Genomic DNA, 21,773 nt, shown 5'->3' on the forward strand with positions numbered 1-21,773 from the left:
GGGGCTTTTATCCAAAGTACAGCATCGCTTTTCTTGTTCTCCTACTGCAATAATGAGATCAGCATCTGGCTCAAAGTAAGTCCTAACAAAATGAAAACGTGAGTTCGTTAAGTCCCCAAGCAAAACCAGTGACTGCCTCATCAGCCTTGGCAGAACTTCAGGAAACAGTGATGTTCTTGCTGCCATCACATACCACAGTGGTAACCGCTCTGTATGCTTAATTTTGTTGGTTCCCTTTTTGGCCAGTAACCTGATACATCGTGAACTACAATAATCCTTCTAATCTTGCCCCATAGTTTAGTGTAATAATTCCATGTCATAAGGCTGAACTGGATGCATTTTTTCAAACTCTTGTAAAACTTGGGCAGCCTGTGTTGTGATCAGCACGTGTTACCGCTATTTAGCTGCTGGAGGATTGATAGAAATGTTCAAGATGCTGCAGCCAGCCTGTATGTGCTATCTTGTTGGAAGCTCCTGTAGTAGTTTGCAGTGTCTTGCTGTCCTTCATGAAGGTGTCAATAAGCAACATTAGTACGAGCAGGGCTTTTTCATATTACCAGGTAGATCACTGACTGGTTTTCAGAGCTAGTTGAGCCTTCAAGGGCGCCTTCAAGGACACCTTCAAGGTGTTTTTCCTGGTCACTTCCCAACAGCATTAGATTTTGGGAAAGAAGAGAGAAACTCTCCTTTAAAATGGTTCAAAGTCTTGTAAGGTTTCCACATACCTAGCTCGTGAGTACCTGTGGCACCTTAATTAAAAGCTGGTGAAGGATTATGCTGGCAAAAAACTGTGAAGGTGTGTTTCCAAACCACTGCGTGCTTGCATTCTGTGGCTGATTTTAATGCAGGAGTAAGAAGTTTTGTCCTTGTGCCTAAGTAACATCCAGTCCTTTCTGTTGGAGTTAAAATGGTCATGGTGATTAACTACTGAAAAGTTGTTTCCTCATGCTACTAATTTCTTTAGCATCTATGCACATTTTACGTACAATGATAGCAAAATTCCTAGTGAAGTTTCTAGAGTTCCTGGGCTCTAATTCTTTATTTTAGAAACTTAAAAAAACCTCGGAAGAAGCCTTAAGACAGAAGTGTCAAATCATGATTGGAAGGAAACATTTCTGGTGTTTTCTGTGTATGATCAGCTCTGGATTTACTTGGTTATGTGAACAAGTCCAGTTGGATTTTTTTGACAGGAGTGTTTGGTTCCCAGTTCTTAATGCTTGTCAGGCTGGACTTTCTGATCTGAAGAGTGTGGCTATCAAGAAGTTCATGATGGCATCAAACTTGTTCTTTAACATAGCTGATCTGGAGCTTCTTATCACTGCTTAGGATTAGGAGCAAAGCCATAAACTGGGGTTCAGGGAAGAGCAGTAGCAGCTGCCCAAACTGTGAAGGCAGTTTTAATAATATATAATACATTTAATGTATAATACATTATATACACAAAATATAAAATACAATTATTATATAATACACATTATAGTAAGCATATTTAATGTACTAGCAACTTTTTATTAATATACTTTATTAAAATATATAATCAACATATAAACATGATATATATTGATGCTTCATATTGGTTAGAGATTATATATAATTTCTGAACTTCAGCGTCAAACATAATGAATTATTTTAGTTCAGGGTAGGTATCATGAAGATACAAAGCCTGTAGGCAGGTGTCATCCAGAAGATCAGAAGGAAGGATGCCTATGGAAGCAAGAGTTGGGCTTTATATACTGATAGTGCCTGAGCTTGGTATGAAGTCAAAGCTGGACTTCTAGATTAATTGGATGCTCAGGGTGCCAGAGGTCAGAGATCACATCTGCCTACATGTGCTTTCGCTTAGATTTTTCTCTGACCGGTATGCTGAACACAGGATGGTTGAGGTTGGAAGGGGGCTTTGGAGGTCATATGGTCCACCCTCCTTGCTCAAGCAGGGCTACATAGAGGCGGTTGTGCCAGGACCATGTCCAGATGGCTTCTGAGTGTCCCCAAGGAGGGTGACTCTACAACCTCCCTGGGCAACCTCTGCTGGTCCTCTGTCACCCTCAGAGTGAAAAAGTGCTTCCTGATACTCAACTGGAAACTCCTGGTTTTTGCCTGGATCTGCCTCTTTGCACCCTCCCTTCAGGTATTTATATACATTGATCAGATCCCCCCTGAGCATTCTGTTCTCCAGGCTGAACAGGCCCAGCTCCCTCAGCCTTTCCTCATGGGAGAGATGCTCCAGTCACTTTGTCATCTTTGTGGCACTTCCTTGGACTCTCCAGTATGTCCATGTCTCTCTTGTGCTGGGGAGCCCAGAACTGGATGCAGTGCTCCAGGTGTGGCCTCACCAGTGCTGAGGAGAGGGTGAAGATCACTATCCTCAACCTGCTGGCAATGCTGCTCCTAATGCAGCCCAGGAGGCTGTTGGCTGCCTTGTTGCAAGGGCATGTTGCTGGCTTAAATTCACTTGGTATCTGCCTGAACCCCCAGGTCCTTTTCTGCCAACCTACTTCCCAGCTGGGTCGCCCCTGGCATGTACTGGTGCCTGGGGTTGTTCCTCCTCAGGGGCAGGACTTGGCAATTCCCCATGTTGGACTTCATGAGGTTTCTGTTGGCCCTTAAAAGGGAACCTGTCCCTGGGTGGGCTCAAACCACCAACCTTTCAGTTAACAGCCGAACACGCTGGCCCCTTGCGCCACAGAGACTGTTATGCACTGTTTTTCTTCAGAAGAGATGGATTCCTGGTCATGTTTGATAAGTGCTGATGGTGGTGGCTGTGACAGACAGTACTGCTGGCACATTACTGCAACGAACCTGATCTGTTACTGTGTCAGAATGTCATAAGAGATGGGGAGAGGGGAAAAAAGGCTATTACCTCCTGTGAGGTGTGAAAGATGAGATTTTTTTGGTGTGAAGAGGTAGCTATTCCTCACCACTTACCTCCCTCAGGAGAGGAGGGCTTGTGGTCATGTTGTGCCAGGCCATCTGCTAGTACGTCAGAGCTGGGTTAACAGCACACATTTCTCTAGTCAAAGCTTCAGAAAGGCCCCACAGTACCCATGTGCTTTTTGTGCTCATGGGCATGGCTGTAAGAAGTCTGAAAACCTGTGACTGTGAACATTAATGCAGTTAAAGCACAACACAGGTATGCTTCAGAACATGGATTGAGACGCTGACTGCGGAATTCCCACTGCATCTGGGAACTGGGGGTTGGAGATGAGAGAGTTCTTGGGCAGGTCTTATCAAACAATGAAGGTATCATGGTGAAATTTGCATTTTTAATTTTTTTTTTAAGTTTCATAGGTGAACTACCTCAAAGAAGGCACTGATAACTTGTTGGTAGTGGGCATATGTACTTTTTGCTGTCATTCACCAGTCCAGAAAAGATGAAGCATTTTACTTTGTGTGCTCTTGTGTATTGATGGAAATCAAGGGATATGAAATACTGAAACATGACAGGAGCTGAGTTCCGTTCAGCTACTGAATCTGTACCTGTTTTATTTCTAGTTTCCTGACAGAAGGAAACTGTCTGTTTTAACATCTTTTTTTGTTGTTCAGTTGGGAAAGAAAATACAGCAAAATGTTGGCTTGAGAATGACTGAATTGCTTTTAAAAGTTAGGAAGCTTAATCTCTGCAAGGTTGCTGTTTGGAGTGCTCCTGACTTGTTGGCAAAGTGCTCCTGTAACTGAGCTGCGTAAGCATAGGAAGACGTGTTGGTGGCTGTTTTAGAAGGAGTTTGAGCAGTTTTCTTTTGGAGGGGTAGGAACTGGTGGGTAGAGGAAAACGTACATTCAGTAGCAGCAGCAGCAGCAGCTAGCCTCTCCTGGTAGGGAGTTTGACAGAGAGCAGCTTCCTTTCCCTTTCTTTGGCATTTTGAGCTGTACTGTAAGGAGGTCTACGCCGTGTGCCTCAGAGCTGTGGAGCAGGTCTGTCCCATGTGTGCTGGGGTCTTGCTCCACCGGCTGCTCCCCTCAGGAGCTAATGGGGGTGGTACTCAGCTCCTGTCTGGCCTGCATGCCCTGGTGTCCTTCCCCTGGGATCCCTGGCACGAGGGAAAGGTACAGATCCAGGTTTCATCCTGAGCTGGAATGGGAGGGTAGCTGGGCCTGTGAGCTAAAACGTCCTCAGGGGTGGTGGAGTGTACATGTAGTCATAGGGAACATAGGGAGGAGTCCAGAAAGCTGCAGGGCCAAACTTGCCCAGTACAGGGCCTTATGTTTTTTTGTGAAGTGTTAATAATGGTGGCCCAGTTTCCAACATAATCTGTTGGAGTACTGACGGCATTCGAGCTTTGGGAATAAAATGTTTCAATTAACAAATTGCTGGTTTTCAAGACTGCAGGCATTACTTACACAGGCTTTTCTGTAACTTACAGCGTTTGAGCCAAAGCTTGTAGGAGAGGGAAGGCTTACTAAATTAACAATCCTAGTTGGAAGAGACAAGTGTTAAGGCACACAGGTCCTTTTTCAGGTCTGTGAAGTGGCTGTAATAATGCTATTATCATAGGATATTGCTGTTTCTTGGTGTGAACCAGATGTAACAGTACCCTTTTTTGTCAGGTCTGAATGCCTGTGCCTCCCTCTCTCTATGTATGTGGCAATCCAGGTAGAAAGATGGTAAATGAATAAGACTGTGAAAAGCATCAATAGACTGTTAACATGGCACAGAGGTGGGAGGCAGTTCAGGTACCGGTGGCAGTCTGGCTGAAGCAACACGGAGCTCGATAGTTGGGCATACCCCTCCAGAAAGCAGGCTGCAGGGTCTTCTCTGGTTTGGTGCTGCAGGAAGCATGTTTGGGACTGGACCCGATCCGGCTGTAAGGTTTGACTGACCTTACTCTGGGGACAGGAGCATCTTCCTACCATGCTATTTCTTTCTCCTAGGATTGCACGCTGGCTGGCAAGTGGGATGAGGGAAATGTCTGCGTTTCACAGGCAAGTGTGACAAAATACAATGGACTGGCTAACAGATTTCTATGGACTGAGCCAGCAGGTGAGTTCAACTCTGGGAATATCCTGCCTGCTTCTCTTCTCCCTTTAAACAGTGAGAAAAACCCATCTTTTGATTTTGTCATTTCCTTTTGCCTAGAGAGGGGAGACAAACTGAGGCTGGAGCAATCAAAAAGAAGGGCAATGAAGTTTCCCCTGTAAGTTGCAGGTAGACAGCAGTGGTACCTGAAGGCCTCCAATGATAGGCTTCCTTTTTCTCTTGTGCTCCTCAAATATGAGTAGCAGACTTCTGAGCTTGGTGGAAGTTATTTGCTGTGTATTTCACAGTAGTAGACAGAAGCAATAAAAGCATTGAAATGCATTTGTCATGCCCTCCAGAGAAGTCAAAATTATTTAACAGTTTTAATACATCCTTTTTTTGCAGACTAAGTCTGCAAAAACAGAGCAGGAAAGGACTTTAAGACACCACAGTAGTCTTCCCCTCTACCCTAATAAAGGATCAAGTACACTCAAACAATTCATGTATTTAAAATATTCTTACAAGAAACCCAACAATGAAGATTTTATTGCCTCCACAGACGACCTCTTCTACTGGTTTTGGAGCCTTAATAATGTAAAGCTTGTCCTTCTGTTTAACCTTTATTTCCTTTCCTGTAACGAGAGTGTGTTTCCTTCGCTGGGGCTTCTACTGAAACCTGTGTTTGCCAGGTGATGCCTGTGTGCCTAATGGAACCAAGCTGAACATTGTTTTATTTATGACATGTAAAATAAAGAAGCAGTTGCAGTTTGTGCTGGACAGGAAAGCTGCTCATTGTAAAGTGATGCCTTTTAATTTTTTATTTTTCTTTCTGGGCAAGACAGTACAGAACTAGCAATGTAATCTCTCTCCAAGCCTGTACCTTTTTTTTTTTTTTTTTTTAATGCATCAGCATCTGTGGAAATGAACTATATCAAAAAGCTTAGTTCTCGGCGTGGCTCTGAGGAAAGCAGCTTGACTGCTCTATGTGTCTCTCTATTGTATTCAGGAAAAGCCCTCTAAGGCTTTTTTTTGTTCACTAAAACCTGAGTTTTTAGTTTAATGACCTTGTGGTAGTCCACATATTTCAGAATGTCTGTTTGCGGTTTGGTCTCCTACATGAGTCTTAAAAAGCTGTGATGTTGTTCGTAGCCTCTCCTGAGCTGAGGCAAATCCTCAGGGATGATCGGCCCTGCTTGTGCCCTGCTGCAGTGCGGCAGGAATCAAGTCAGGGGACTTGGAAATGCATGAAAACACATTAAAGGAAAACAAAGGCTGAAGAGCCCCTGATTTTTCTGGCAGATGTTTGAGTGTTTTTCCTGTCTATAAGTAAATCATATAATTGACAATTGTTTCAGTTCAGTTATTTAAATTCATGTTTTCTCGTTTGCTCTCTGCTTATGCTTCTGTCTCGACCCAGGCCTGTGCTTGATGGCTCCATGCGCTTTCCTGCCACGTTCAGCCCTGGCAGCGCTGTGCGACTGAAATCTTTTAGAGTGGCTGCTATTACTATGTTAGCGACCACATGTAAGTGATTAACATTGGTGTGGTTTCGCTATACTTAGTGGAAAATTCTAGGTCTAATGTTAATTTAGTAATAAAAGATTAGATTGGAAGTATTTTAGGGATGTCTTATAGGCATGGCTGAAAATGAGAAAGGAAGAAATTACATGGGTCTGAGACAGAAATGTAGTTTAATGGTAGCTTATCCTAAAGGATACTGTGATATTTTGTAATTACTTGCAAACACTCACTGTCTGCATAGCAAGAAGTATTACTTTGGTATCTCTAATAGAGGAACTATTAAATAAAGCGGTTGCTATCTGTTAGCGAGGGGTTCTGTACCTTCTGAATATTTTGCTGCTCGACTCACTCTCTAGAAATGTGCACCATGTTGAAGAGGAAAGCTGTCTTCTCTCACAGAAGAGACAGAAATCCATTCTGCACTATCAGAGCTAACAGTGACAGTAGAGAGGCTGAAAAAGAAGTGCTCTGCAGCTTGACCTACACCTATAGTGCAGGCAAAGTTTTCTGCGTCCATTCTTGCGAGTAGGATGCACTCTTTATTCCCCTTGATCGCTAGATATTTTTACAGCATAACCAATATGGGGAAGTGAGGGAACAAACTGGGGTGGGGTGGGGAATGGAAAAGTAGGCCTGTGAATGTTAGAGAGAATCTGCTCCTTTCTGCCTCCCACCAGCCCCAAGCTGCTTGCAAGACAGATTGACATGAAGGTCCCTCTTTAGGACTACAGAACTGTAGAACACATTGGGCTGGAAGAGACCCCCAAAGGCCATCTAGTCCAACCCCCCTGCTGTAAGCAGGGACATCTTTAGCTAGATCAGGTTGCCCAGAGCCCCGTCAAGCCTGACTTTGAATGTCTCCAGGGACGGGGCCTCCACCACCTCTCTGGGCAAACTGTTCCAGTGCTTTACCACCCTTATGGTAAAGAACTTCTTCCTAATATCCAATCTAAATCTACCCGTTTCTAATTTAAAACCATTGCCCCTCGTCCTATCATTGCTCAAATGTATGTGTGCATCATATGAAAAATGATACCTAATCATGTGTAAAATATCTTTAAGATGTGAGAGTTTGTGTGTGTTCTCGTGCTCTGTAACCTCTACCTCTCTTGCAGACTCTCCTGTAGGCTTTGCAAGGGTTAGATGAGTTTGCCACCAAGCAGAAATCTTTCCTCCAGAGCTTTTCTCTTTAAAATGACCTATTGAAAAATTCCCCCTTTGCCTGTGCACAACTGATTTTTATGAAGTCCTGTTGAATCTCCTAATCCTGTTTTGGTCTTTTGGTGCAATTTACTTTTATCCCAAAACCCAGCTCTCCAAATTTGCCAAAGAAAACAGCAGGCACTATAGAAAGACCATTTTAAACGAAGCTGTTTGGAGGATCCTGTTAGGAAAGGAAAAAAAAAAAAACGAAAAAAGGCAATGTGTCTTTCGTATATGTATGTATATATATATATATATGTTAAAATGCTCTGATTAGAAACTAAGTGGACCCTTGAAACCACAATCTCTTTCCTTACTGAAATTTTATATTTCTCAGTTAATAAGGGGGCCGTGAAAGTGCTGGAATTTTTCTTTAAAGACCAATGTGAATGTTATAATAAGCTATTTTCAGGCATAATGAAGAAATGCTGCTAAACGAGACTTTCCAAGCTGATATGAGAGAAAGAAGATAGTATATTTGTCTTGGGCACCTGCAGCTATCCATTACTGTAGCATGTGAGCTCTCTGCCGTCATTAGCCCTCTTCAGTGCTTTTAGATAGCCTTGCTGAGTCACTACAAGATGGGGTTTGATTTCTGTAGAAGCATTTAGGTGGCAAACTCCCTTTGAGTATTTGGGCACAAATTAGTTGTGTAAAAACCTGCAGCTTGAACTAACATGCCTGAGTTCCCACACAGTGTCCTCGACCCCAACCAGTTCTTTCCCCCTAGTTCAGTAGTTGTATCTTCCCCATAAGTAGTTTGGTGATGTTCTGCATAAGCTTCATTTAGGTGCACTGGGAGTACGGGGAAATGGCGATTATGGCCTGACCCAGGAGCCATTACTTTGTGTACCCAAGGCTGGCAGTGTGCTGTTGCTCTAGCACTATGGCTTTGGGTAAGAGAGGACAAAGTTATGCTTCCTCTGGATTAGAGCAGATTTCAGTTATGGTTTTGCTCGTGGAAAGAACGATGCACAGAGGATGTGCTGGATATACATGCTCTTCCAATGCGCTCATCAATGCACTACCAAATGACTCTGATGCCTCTGCAGGGTGTTTTCTTTGCCCTTCTTCTGAGCAGTCTGTCAAAGTTTGGGATTTTTTGACTGTCACTAGCGGTGACTTAAAATTTTTACGAACTCTTGATGAAAATGGAGTGCCTCCAGTGCTGTGCCCGTGTTACTGTCCAGGGTTCCTGGCTGTCACTAAACGTTTCTCACAAGGTAAATCTATTGAGCATGGGATCTATGGATGTGGGCTTTTTCTTTAGACTATCTGATCATGATGTGTCAAACTCCTAAAATCTGCATAATTTTCCTCACTGCTTACTTTGTGTTTGCCCCAAAGAAGGAAAGCAGATTTTCCCGAGACCCATTTCCAATAAATGGTGTTTAAAAATGTTTAGTTCTGCAGTTATTCTACCTTCTGGCTAATTTTATTTGAAGACTTACGCTTTTGACTCAACATGTTGCCGTTTGTCCCTCACTCAACCCATTTCGTGCAGTTACGTGCAACTCTGAAGGCTGTAAAAGCCTTTAGCAATCCTTTCCATCCCTGGTGTACTACTTCTCTCTGGTTTGTGTCTCCTAGCCGCACAGTGATTAAAATAAGCTTTCATTTTTTATTAATTGCATACTGTATCATCTTTCTACTACATTGACTGGGATTAATGTCTATACAGCTCCAGATCTTCCCACTTGCCTTTTTGGATACTGATATAGGACCATAACTTCTCTACTGCATGGAATTTCAGTAGAATTCAGTATTTATTAGACATAGCTATCAAATGACCAGACATCATCTCAGTGAACTTTTGCAGGATTCTTGGATGCAAGTTACCTAAATCTAGCTAATATAGCTTAAAAATCTAGGGACTAAGAGCTGTTTATTCTCAGTTGGAATTCTTTAACATTCTCTCTAGCTGTTAATAGATTGGAAACTCTTTCACAGGGAGGAGGAAAAGGAATTGCTCAGGCCAGGTCAGATAAAAGGAAGTGGCTGACCAGTGATTTGTACTTTACCCAAGAAGGGCTGGGGAGCTCGGGCTTGCTGGTAGCAGGTCAGTGTTAGCTGCTGTGGGAAGTGAGGAGAACACTTGGCTTCTCTCATGCATTTATCCTGACTCTCATGCTGACCATACTCCTTCCAAAAATATTTTTGATTTAAATGTTCAAGCTGAATATCTTGTCTAGGTCACAACACAAGTTGTAAACTTGCAGAAGTCCCACATTCATACAAATACAGTGTCTTGGTCTTGCTGACCACTTTCTTTTCACAGGCAGTCTGCATCTGAAGTCTTGTTTTTCTGTCATGCAGTAACACAGAGGCTTGTGAAGGGATTTCCCTTTCAGATCAAAGGCAAAATCTCTTAGCAAAGCTCCCTGACATTCTGCAAATGCAGCTCTTTGTGCCTTACAGATGGAGAAATTGAACCCTTGTGTATGTGCTGGCTTCAGGCTTAAGCTGGCATATTTTCATTTATCTTAGTAAGCATGTTAAAAATCACACCTTTAGTTAAGATAGTTCAAGCTGGCCATGTAGAGAAGGCCAGAGGTGGATCACACAGAATGACTGCCTTAAGACTGGGCAAAAGTGATGACTTTATCCTGTAGTGGCTGAATGGCTCCAGCTGGCTTTTGTTGTATCATACAAGAAAGCCCTGTCTGTCTGAGGCAGTGTCAGAATTAACAGCCTGGCTGGTTTGTTCCCTTTCTCAGTACACTAACCGTCTGACTTCCTGGATGCTCTGAAAATTACTATAAAATCATAGGTGAGAACGTAACTTCCACAAAGAATAACTTGCCACAATAGGCAGATCTTTGCAAAGCAAGGAAATCCTTTTAAAGAAAAAATAGTTATTAATCACAAAATAAACCAAGGGGGATGGAGAAATGGAGCAAGGGAGGAACAGCAGAATTGTTTTTTAGACCAAGTGCTTTTCAAGGTCTCTTCCATAAGATGGCAGCAGCTTATTTTGTGAACTGGACTGGGAGATTGATGTGAAAGGGTATCTGCTGGAAGCCCTACAAAACAGGCATGCAGTCTTCATAGGCTTTTGCTTGGTACACATCTCTTCTGACTGTCCCAATATTGATCTGTTTGGAACCTTACTTTATATGCTAAACCATCTTCTGTTGTTTTGTTACAGTGGTCGTTTTATTTTTTCCAAATACAAGTACAGATCTGAACAGGCAAACTCCACAAGAGAGTTGTTAACATCAAATGTCACTTTTGCCTTTGCAGGGGTTGAGTGCAGGATGTAGGGAGAGTGAGATGGTTGTTTGGCCTGTTAGGGGTTTTAAGTGTTTCACTTTGTGTGGTTGTTTTGTTAATAACTACCCAAAGCAATTTGAGTTTTCTGAGCAAAAGAGGTAGAAAAACAGTTGGAATTTTCTCTCTTCAAAAAAATGGAGATCTGTTTCATGACACTGAACTGTTTCAGTGGAATCAAACACCCATTTTCTTTTGAAGAGGGAGATAGGGGAGAGAGGAGAATTTTTTTTTTCCTAACAGCAGTGAAAGGAAAAACATTTGAAAGGAATTACTTTGTGGAGTCTTATGACATAAAGGATTTTATATTTCAACTATTTTCACTTTCCCTTTTAAATGTTTTCCATATTTTCAGTGACACTCGCAGTGACATGTGCAACATATTTATGCAGTTTGACTGTCTCCTATTCTTTGATGTGTTCTTCTCTGTGGATGAGTGTCAGACATTTATCCCGGTAGTACCAAATACTTAAGAGTCATCAACTGCTGTGATACCCTCTAATAGAAGATGCTGTTTAAGTGCAAATTATGGATAATTTTCTCACTGTTTGTGCTTATTCTGAATAGCTGGATAACACGGGAGGAGCTAAAAGTAGCCTACTTTTGGCTTTCCCTGGTTCTTACACGTACTGGCTAATGTTAGTCGTCTGGTTTTGTTCCCTGTGGCTTATTCGTATCCAATCTGTCAAGTGCATGGGGGTCATGGTAACAAAGCTGTAAACTTGAAGAGTGGAAGGAATAAGACTCTGTGGTATTTACCTTCCATTAGTTTTAAATTAAACTGTTCGACTTCAGTGAGTCTGATCTCTGTGTTGGTGGACCGTTACAGTACAGCCCAAACGGGGTCTGTCACAAGCTGCTTCTGACATTGCTCCTCTGTCCTCTAATTCAGACTCTGGCTTGGTGAGGACCCCAGGGCTGGATCTTGTCTGGAAGTGAATGGGCCAAACACCGCAAGTGTGAGTGGTTTCCACAGACATGCTGGGAAAGAGATGCAACCAAATTGCTGATGACAAGAGTCTGATAGTTTTAATGCCGGGGGAGAATGTGAAGATTTAGAGGCTGAGAGCATCTCTTTCTTAGCTATTGGACCTGCTTTTCTGCTGAAAACAGCAGCTGAGATGAGTTGCTTTAGCCTCTTTTCCTTTCTCCGAATTGTGCCCCAATTGAACTAGGAAAAGAAGGACTTTCAGCTCTCAAATTCTGGCCAGTGGTGAAGTTTAAAGTCTTCGAAAAAGTTATGCTTGGCAAGAAGTGCAGTATTTTAAGGGGTCATTTTATTGTTACTGGTGTGCAGTGTGTGCACTGCCTGATTTATACCAAGGAGACCCCTGGAATGTGTGTCCTGGTGACTTCTTTTTTTCTTTCCAATTAACTTTAAAGAAATATAGAGAGAGATGAAAGCAAATTATTTGAACAACATTTAAAATGTTTTATTTATTCTAGAAAGGTTCACATTCTTTCCAAGAGTCCCCTTTCTTCCACTTTCAGAATGGAGCCTTTTTCACCTCAAATTATTTGTATTATGATAGCATCCAGAGACTCTGGTCAGGATGGCTCCAGAGGGCTTGGGGAAACAAACTGGGTGAAATGAAGAGGAAAAGTAAATGAGAGCAGTTCAGAGCGTATAGGGAACACTGAGTGTGCAAGGTCAGCTTGTGGCACTGAGCATGGAAACAGATCAACAAAGAGCTGGAGCCTGGATGGGGAGGACCAAGTTCGAAGTAAAGTGTCTGGTTTATTCAGTTTAGGTGGAGTGGATGAGGCTGAGAGGGTTGACCCAACATCTAGCTGAGTGTTAGCCTAAGAATGGGGTTTTCTATGGCCACATAATGTGCTTCTGTTTTTCTTTTGTGCAAAGTTTTGTTACAGAACCAGTTAATGGCAATAATTTTGGTTAGTAGCTAATTCCTTGGAGCAAATGACTTAAGTCAATTGTGTATCAGATGTTACCACATATTACTTTGTTCTGGTGTTTAGCCACAAATAACTCATGACAATATTTTTGTATTATAATACACCATGATTTACTCCTAGCAGGTATGTAATTCCTAAGAGACAGAGTGGCATTCAGCCTATATGTTCTTCAGTCTGCTCTATATTGAATCCAACACAATGGGTGCAGCTGAATGATTTAATGTCATCCTGAAAGAATTCACACAGGCTACTGAAAAAGAAAACAGGACATGGAAATAAATTGTAACTAAATGTGTTCTTAAATACAGGGCTACAATGCATGCAGAGGTTGTATAATGCTGTCCCCCGCTGAACTTTTTTCAATGGTCTTGGAGCCTTACCCTCCTGTGGGAAGAGAAAAAACCAAAAAGGCATCCTGTAGGGTAAATTCCACTAAACAGTAAATTCTGTGAAATGTTTCTTTCGTGTTGGACAGGTGGAAGTTCAGGATTCCAGGACAGTTCAGGAGAAATATGAGATTTATATCAAGCATGAAGGTATTCTGTTTATTGACACACTCGTTTAAGTAAGGGGGAAAAATCCGAGAAATCCAAGAAATCTAGTAAAATCTCTCTACTAGGTGGAGGTAATTTAGGGCGTCTTCAAGCCTGTGTGTATCAAAACAAACAGTTTGCTAGTTCCCTGGTTGTTCACAGGCTGGAGGAAAAACAAAGTTGTGGAGCTGATCAGTGGCTTTTGAATAGGTTGGTCTGCAGCGGTATATGCCAGAGCTGGCACTTGGTACAAATATAACTGTTCTTGTGGCAAGATCCTGACGTGACACTAGCACTAGGTGCTGGCTTGTGTTACAGCAAAATCAATAGAAATTCAGTGTGTCTCTCGATAAGCCAAATTATCTGCTGGTCAAATAAAGGGTTGATGCTTGTTTCATTAGGGTAGAGAAATAGCTTACACAGTCACCTCTGGCTTGCACCACTTTTAGCAAACTGACTTTGTTTTGACTTTGGTGGGGTTGTGTCTTAAAATTGTCAGTTTTCGACTCAGAGAGGCTATTTACTTTTTATTTACTGGAGAAACCATGTGATTCCTTGCATTAGGATGTTCATTAATTCTACTCTGTTTTAACTATGTCAGAAACCTACTAAAAAGGGTTCAGAAAATTTCCAGGCCAGACATCTCAGTGTACTTTAGACAATTTATTTTATCCTACTTCTAGCTTATTTTATTTAAACTTATACTTGAATGCTTTCCTGAATGCGAGCCTAAATAAATCACTTTTATTTTTAAAACAATGGAAGTAACTTCAACCAATACTCAGAAGGATATTGCTGAGCAAGTGTAATGCTTGCTATATGACTTTGTGTGCTGCTCTTGAAACAGTACCTATGGCAACTGTAAATCAGATTTTTTGGTACAATTGTCCCCAGCGCTGCAATAGGATCTGCCAGTTAGGAAGCTTACAGCCCCTGAATCCCTCTGAACACTGGGGGAGCTTCATGTGAGCTTGAGGATCTGTGCTGGGCGAATGTTGTTGCAAATCGGAGGCTGCAGTGTTGAAAGTGGAGTGACAAGATAGAGTTTAGAAAATGCAAGTCCTCTTGCTGCATCTCCTGCCCAGGGGAATGACGTCTTTATGGCTGCAAGGGTTTAAGCAGCTTGCGGTTTACTAGTCTTCTAATTTTTAGTTAAAAGCTAGTTAAAAATGAATTAAAGAGACAAAACACATACAGAAGTTTTCCTTACCCCAGTGCATTGGTACAGGCTGATGCCATTTACCTGAAAGTGCCTGTTCTTGGAGAAACCGGTACCAATAAAATACGTACCAGTAAGAAGCCAATTTATGTACCAGAAATGACTACATGTGTTACATAATTAGAATACCTGCCCCAACTTCTGAAACCTATCACTGCTGGGCCTGCTTTTAATCTAGCATCGTCTCGTCAGCTTATGAGATGAAATGTAGCTGGGGAGTGTTATGAGAACCAGATGGAGAGCGTGGCTGGAGGGCTGGCAGGGATGGAGGCTACCTTGGCCTGCTCTGAGCCAAGCGCACTGTGTACCTTTGAGTGATACCTTAATCCATGATAAAGACAGACAGCTCACTTTTCCAAAATCAAAACCATATTCATCAATGGTAGCCTCTTTCCAACACGGCACAGGCTGCTGCTCAGAGAGATGCAGTCTGGAACAGCTTGATACAGGAAGAACTAGATGGCTACACATGGATAAGATAAAATCATTCAGCTACCTAATAAATAAATTTGAAAGATATTCTAAGATGATACAAATTCAAGTACTAACTTGATTTATTACCCCAGAGAGACGTTTGCTCCACCTTTCAGTCATTGAATCCTGATTTATGGTACACATTTTTAGGCGGGATTTTTTTTTTTTTTTAAGAAAGAAAACCTTTAAAATATAGTTGGTTGACCAAGATCACTCTGCCCATCTAGCTTCATGCTGCTTAAATTAATACAACTCGTTCAAAAAGGTAGTTGAATGGATGGGCTTTTAAGTCAGCAAGGATTCAGTTTTGATAACTAAATGTTATTCCTACATGGTAAAATACCAGTAGAAGTAAAGTCAATAAACTCTAAAGGCAAATATATTAAAGAATTCTTATGCATCATGATTTTCCTCTTGCCATCGAGGGAAAAGATTGTATTTTATACAGGAACTGAGATGTTTCCCTTTCTGTAGGCCTGTGTGGATTTAGCTAAAGCACCAACTAAGAGAAACAAGAGTTTCATAAAGAAAGCCTTGTTGATAATTGTAGAGTGGTTGTAAGCGTATGTTCATAGCCTTTATTTTTCTTGTTCAGAACTTTATTATGGATCTTTACGTTTCAAATTACTCTTGATACTTTGCATGTGTGAGACAGATTTTAGGTAAATAAACATAACATTATTTTGGGACAATACTTCAAATATTTATTTTAAAGGGCGTGTCCTCTTTTTGACCACATATGACTCTTATAAATCTATGAGCTATCTATTCTAAACCAGATTATCAGATTGTAAACAGGATGGGATGGAGCTAAAGGGAGAAATAAATACTGTTTCTAGTCAACAGTTCTAGTTCTAGCGAATTGCCCTTACATTAAGCAGGTATAAATTATGTATTGATTGTTCAAAGCTTTCATCGTGGTTGGAGTTATAAAAATTAACCATAAAAACATTGTGTTAATTTGCCAAATCATAGGCTATGTTTATGTTTGCAGAAAGGTAAGAATCCTTGACAGACATCTTTTGAACAAGCTGTTCCATTTTTTATCATGGGCATATTCCATTAGGAGTAGAAATTGGCTGAGGAAACTGTGAAATTTAGTTTACCAAGGTCTGTCTACAAAGATAAAATATCTTTTTGGCTAGGATTTTGCCTGTTGCTTTTTTAATACCTCTTGAACTCCAATGGTGTCATTTTTGTAATGTAGCCCTGCACATGTGAACAATTTGGTGGTAGTAGTAACCTTCAAATGTAAGGCATTCACTGATCTGGAAGAAAAACTTTAACTCGTGCAACCTCTTTTCTTTCCAGGTAATGTTCTCCTTGGTAAACAATTTGTATTAAACCCATAGTGTCCTCAATACTAAGAATACGACTGATGCAAGCCTGTACTTTGTGTTATATACTGTAGCATTTCAACCATTGTGTGTGTTAGTGAATTATTTTCACAAACCATTGATTCAAAAGGCTGTGGGCTTCAGAACAGCATGTTTTAAAACATTGAAGGCTTAACAAAAGACCCTCAATCCGCCAGAAGAGTGTGATCTTATGGGCACAGTTTGCAGCGCTGCTGCTTACAGCATTTGATGGATATCCAGATATAAGCTCCATAGATTTTTCTTTGCTGTAATTTATGTCCACTTTTTGCTGGAACTGGTAGAAAAATTAATCATAACAGTCCTTTTTTTCATATTTAAAAGTTTAAAATTGCAGGAGAGCCAGGTCTTAAGCTGTATTCCCTCTGTTTTGAACTGGTAGTATCTCCATTTGTATAAAACACCATGAATTTCTCTGATTTATTCTTTTAGTCAGGAAAGGAGAAAAACATTCAAAGCCTGTTGTAAGTTATGACAAATAAAATTACCTATTTCTTACATGCTGAAAAGCCAAGAACCTATAGTCTGGCTTGTTCAGATGTGTTCTCTCCAAAGGTGTTTTGCTGCTCCTTATTCATGCTTCATTTGGGATTCCAGCCATTTAAAGAATGTTATCCTACTAGCATATACAATGCATTTATTTTATTGCACATACTTACTTTGTTATTTAATGCCACCCAGAGTTTTCAAGGTGGTTTAGAGCATAAGCAAGAGAGCAGTATCAACTATTAACAACTATGTACAACTTAAACCAGACCTGATACAGTAAAGGGAAAAACATTAATCACAAGATGCTTGAGTGTCAGCAGTGGAACTTGCCCTTGCATGGTAAGACAAATCATATGGGCGGATACAGCTTTGTTTTGGCCTGAGTCCTCAGTATGCCTTGAGCAGCAGGTGGCCTTCTGGTAATGCTGCACCGAGGAAGGTGGTGGCAGAGCATCTCTGGAAGGGAGGCTCATACCCAAACCAGGTGATGGGCAGAAGGAAGGAAGGGATGATGCCCTGTGACAGAAGATCTATTAATGGGCAGAGGCACAGTCTTGGGAATAAGTTACGCTTAAACTTGAGGCAGTGCAGAAAGGGGAGCTGTGAATAGCATTGGGTGTGGAGACTTGTAGAATCAGAGCTAAAACAGGTCTAATTTTTTATTTGTAGCTGCACTGCCTGTGCCTCCAAGTGATGTTTTACGTGGCTTAAGGCAATGCTGAAAGGAGGACGTGGTGAGGATGTGGGTGAGTTAACAGTCTTGTCTGAGTCAACGTTCTCCACCTGTCATTTGCTTCATATACAATATATTTCAGTGTGAAGAGCCCAGCTACAGTGAATTGTTCCACAAAGAAGAAAGCTAAGCTTTTCACCATCTAATCAATATTTCCTGAAGAGGTGCCAATGTCTACTGAGCAGAATTATGATATTTCTGCCATAAATCATGTCATTTCTGACCCTAAACCTTCCATGCCCAGATGTCCTCTCTCCTGACAAATGACACTTAGAACAGGAATATTAGCATTTAGGACAGGGACAGTGTGTGCTACAAAGCACGCACTTGAGTGCTCTGCTGATATTAACCTCTCAGTTACTCATGGCAAAAATTTTTGAGAAATTCAGAATGCCTCAGTACACATGTCAGATTCCTGGATTTTGACCAAGAGGGTATTATAAACAATGAACAGCAGCTATCTGCTGTAGCTAACTACTATCTTGGATGCAGATTAGTTTGTGCACACAGGCATATACAAAGTCTAGATTTCTCTTGAAAACACTTGGTGTTTTTCTAACTAGCTAAATGAATAAGCATATGATCTTTCAGGAGCTGGCAGAACAGCATCTAGTTCTTGTTACCCTCTTTGTTTCTTTTGACCCTTTGGCTCTCACCATAATTGAAGACAACTGCTCTGGCTACTCAGCTCAGCATCTGAAAGATGAAGTTATACATCTTCCAGACGTGGCACCCAGTTGCCAGCACATTTCTTACCCTCTGGTATGCTTTGGGCCTGTGCTTTGGCCTCAGAGCTGTATACCTGTCTCTGAGACTGCTGCTGCTGCTCTTTCAGCCACGGCGCGTAGTACTGGACTCCCATGTTGCTCTGTAACACTGTGCAAAGGGAAAAGAATGGGGAATGCTGTGAGAGACAGTTACATGGAGCTAACAGTAACCTTATTTCTTTTGCAATCATACCCAGAGCAATCCAGTTATTTCAAATCTTATGCCCAGCAATTTTCTGTTACATAGATTTGAGCTGAAGAGTACTATCTGCCATCATGCCGTGGTTCAGAGTACCTGTGTATTTCTGTAACAGCAGCAGTTGATTTTCTATTCTATTTTAAGTAGAATGGTATTACCAGAAAATTGTTAACATTTGCATAGAGAAGGTTAACTCTTTTAAGTGGCTTCATGCCTTTAAGTAGGAATGTAACCACTCCAGTATAGCACTTTGTCCACAGAGAGGAAAAATAACCCTTCAAAACCCTGGCGCCAGTTCCACGTTAGAGCTAAATTACTGTAGCAGATTGAAATGACAAGACCCACATTTTTAAATGAGCATGTAAAGGAGGCATGTGCCCAGATTGGCACGGGACAGGAATCCTAATTAGCACATATGCCTTGGGATTTGTGCATACACACAAAACCAGTTAAAAAATAATCTGGCAAAGAATATATAATGCAAGACTGAAGTATGAATTTAATCTTATACCAGTGGTGTGTGAGAAGACCTAAGCAGGCTTTAAGTATTCAGTGTTTTCTTTAATAGGCAGTACCAGGACAGCTGAGGACAGCTCATCAGAAATGACCAAGGAAACCTGTTATGGCATGTATATATAGAGTATACAAGGTCTAGAATATTTATACATAAATATACTCTAGAGTAGAGGCCTCTTAGTTGTCCTTTGTAGATTTCTAGATGCAATGCAAGAGATTCAACAGCCTGCACTTATTGGGCAGCTCCTCTCCTGTCTCAGCAGGTGACACATGGGATGTCATTTTGTCCTGGACTGCAGCAGTGCAGTACATAGAATCATAGAATGGTTTGGGTTGGAAGAGACCTTAAAGACCATCTAGTTCCAACCCCCTGCCATGGGCAGGGACACCTCCCACTAGACCAGGTTGCTCCAAGCCCCATCCAACCTGGCCTTGAACACTGCCAGGGAGGGGGCAGCCACAGCTTCTTCAGGCAACCCGTGCCAGTGTCTCAGCACCCTCACAGTTAAGAAGTTCTTCCTAATATCTAATCTAAATCTACCTCTTTCAGTTTGAAACCATTACCCCTCATCCTGTCACCACACTGCGCGATCAAGTGTCCCTCCCCTTCCTGTAGGCCCCCTTTAAGTATTGGAAGGCCGCTAGAAGGTCTCCCTGGAAAATTCCGTTCTCCAGGCTGAACAACCCCAACTCTCTCAACCTGTCCTCAGAGGGGAGGTGCTCCAGCCCCCTGAGCATCTTCGTGGCCTCCTCTAGACCCACTCAAGCAGGTCCATGTCTTTCTCATGCTGGGGGCCCCAGAGCTGGATGCAGCACTGCAGGTGGGGTCTCACCAGAGCAGAAGGGGAGAATCCCCTCCCTCGACCTGCTGGCCATGCTGCTCTTGATGCAGCTGAGGATGCAACTGGCTTTCTGGGCTGTGAGCGCACATTGCTGGTGGTTCATATTCAGTTTTTCATCCACCAACATAATTTGAAACATTTCTTGTTTTTCTCCATTTCAAGTGATGTGTCCAGTAGTGTTGCTTCATGAACAGCTCTTTAGGGGCCTGTTAGGCACAGCCAGCCCCATGATGCTTTCCTGCATGCTCAATGGGAGAAACTGGGTAGCCTCAGTGAGGCTGAGGCAGGCTGTGCTCAGCTGAGGACACAGTATCCTGCTACACACCGGGGAGTTTTCTTCATAACTAGTAAATTCAGGCTTTGTAAAATTATTTCTTTTGCCAGACATGAAAAAAACCCACCTGTTTGAACTGTGGAGATCTGGTTGTCCTGGAGCACTGGGTGTGCAGCAGAGCACAGTGACAGTTAAGGCTGTGTGATCAAAGGGAGAGGCTGAGGCTGGCACTGGTGCCGTGCTGAAGACCCACCTCTGCCACCACAGCCAGCCTTAGGCTGTGATGAGTGCAGCAGTTATTTGGGCTGCAAGGTCAGTGGTGAGGCTGGCTGTACTGCAGCCTCAAGTACTAATTAGTGTCTTATAGCTTGGTTCAGAACCGCAATGTCTTGCTTCCACTCTGGTTTCGCATGATAGCTTTATATACTTGAAACTTTGATAATTGGCCAAGTTGAAAACTTACTTTAAGGTGAAATCCATGTATTTCTTAATGAAAAGGTTGTGTTTGAATAGTCCTAACGTCAGGCTTTCTGACAGCATTATGCTTTATTGTTATGGTAGCTGACTTAAATATGATGTCACTGTGAAAAAATCATATGTGTGATTTAGCAGAAAACTATAAATAGAGGATTAGGACTCCAGCAATCTGTGTGTAAGCACAGATGAAGTGACTGACCCTGATCCAGAGACCTTTCAGTTAGGCAAAGTGAAGAGCTGTACTCAGCTGCTCAGACCCTGCTTATATATCATACTTTTGCCTTTTTTTTTCTTCTATTTTGGGGAAAGTTGCACAGAAAATCTTTGCTGTTTGTTGTGTGTGTATATATACTCACTTCCAGCCCAATTGTGTGTGTATATACATATACTCACTTCCAGCCCAATTGCTGGCAGTGTTACAATGCACCAAATAATCAGTTTTTTAAAAGTTGGTTTTAAAGATGATATTAAAAAAAAAAAAGTAATTGTGGGGTGGCTTTTCCAATAACATCTTGAAATTGTAATTCTGCAGTGTTGTCTCTGAGCCATTAATGAAATCCATATTGCAGGGATGGCCTTGAAGTACTTGAAGTAATGGTGGAAGGAAAAAGCAGCTGTATTTGCTATCCTGTGTTTTTCATTATGTTCTCTCTTCTTTTTGTTTTGAGGTATATTTTCAGGAGAAAACAACCTCCCTGGGGCTGGTCTGCTGCAGAGCGCAGGTTGAGTGCCTTATTCTGGCTCTCCGAGGGGTGTCAGTTGTGACACTGCAACCTGTTAAGCAAAACCCTGAGGTGCTCAGAAGGGAGGAGCAGCTTTTTCTGTGGGTGAAAGTTCTGGCACGAGTATTTGGCTGAACAACTGTGAGTATATTACCAAAAAACCAACCCAACCAGCAAGATAGTGCCAGAGTTAGCCTAATGATCCAAGCATTTTACATAGCTGATGACTAGGACAGGTTTATCCTCTCTCAAAATGACACATTGGAATAGTATTAGCTAACTGTCTG

The 21,773-nt window shown here is 41.9% G+C and overlaps 1 non-coding gene across 1 annotated transcript; it reads right to left on the minus strand.

Moving 5' to 3' along the window:
* Nucleotides 1-2,616: 2,616 nt before the first annotated feature.
* On the minus strand, nucleotides 2,617-2,690 carry TRNAN-GUU (transfer RNA asparagine (anticodon GUU)). The gene has a single exon. It is a non-coding gene; the product is annotated as a tRNA-Asn (tRNA).
* Nucleotides 2,691-21,773: the final 19,083 nt, after the last annotated feature.

The sequence above is a fragment of the Leptosomus discolor genome, chromosome 6 (genome assembly GCF_034619465.1).
Source record: "Leptosomus discolor isolate bLepDis1 chromosome 6, bLepDis1.hap2, whole genome shotgun sequence".
In the NCBI taxonomy this organism is placed as follows: domain Eukaryota; kingdom Metazoa; phylum Chordata; class Aves; order Leptosomiformes; family Leptosomidae; genus Leptosomus; species Leptosomus discolor.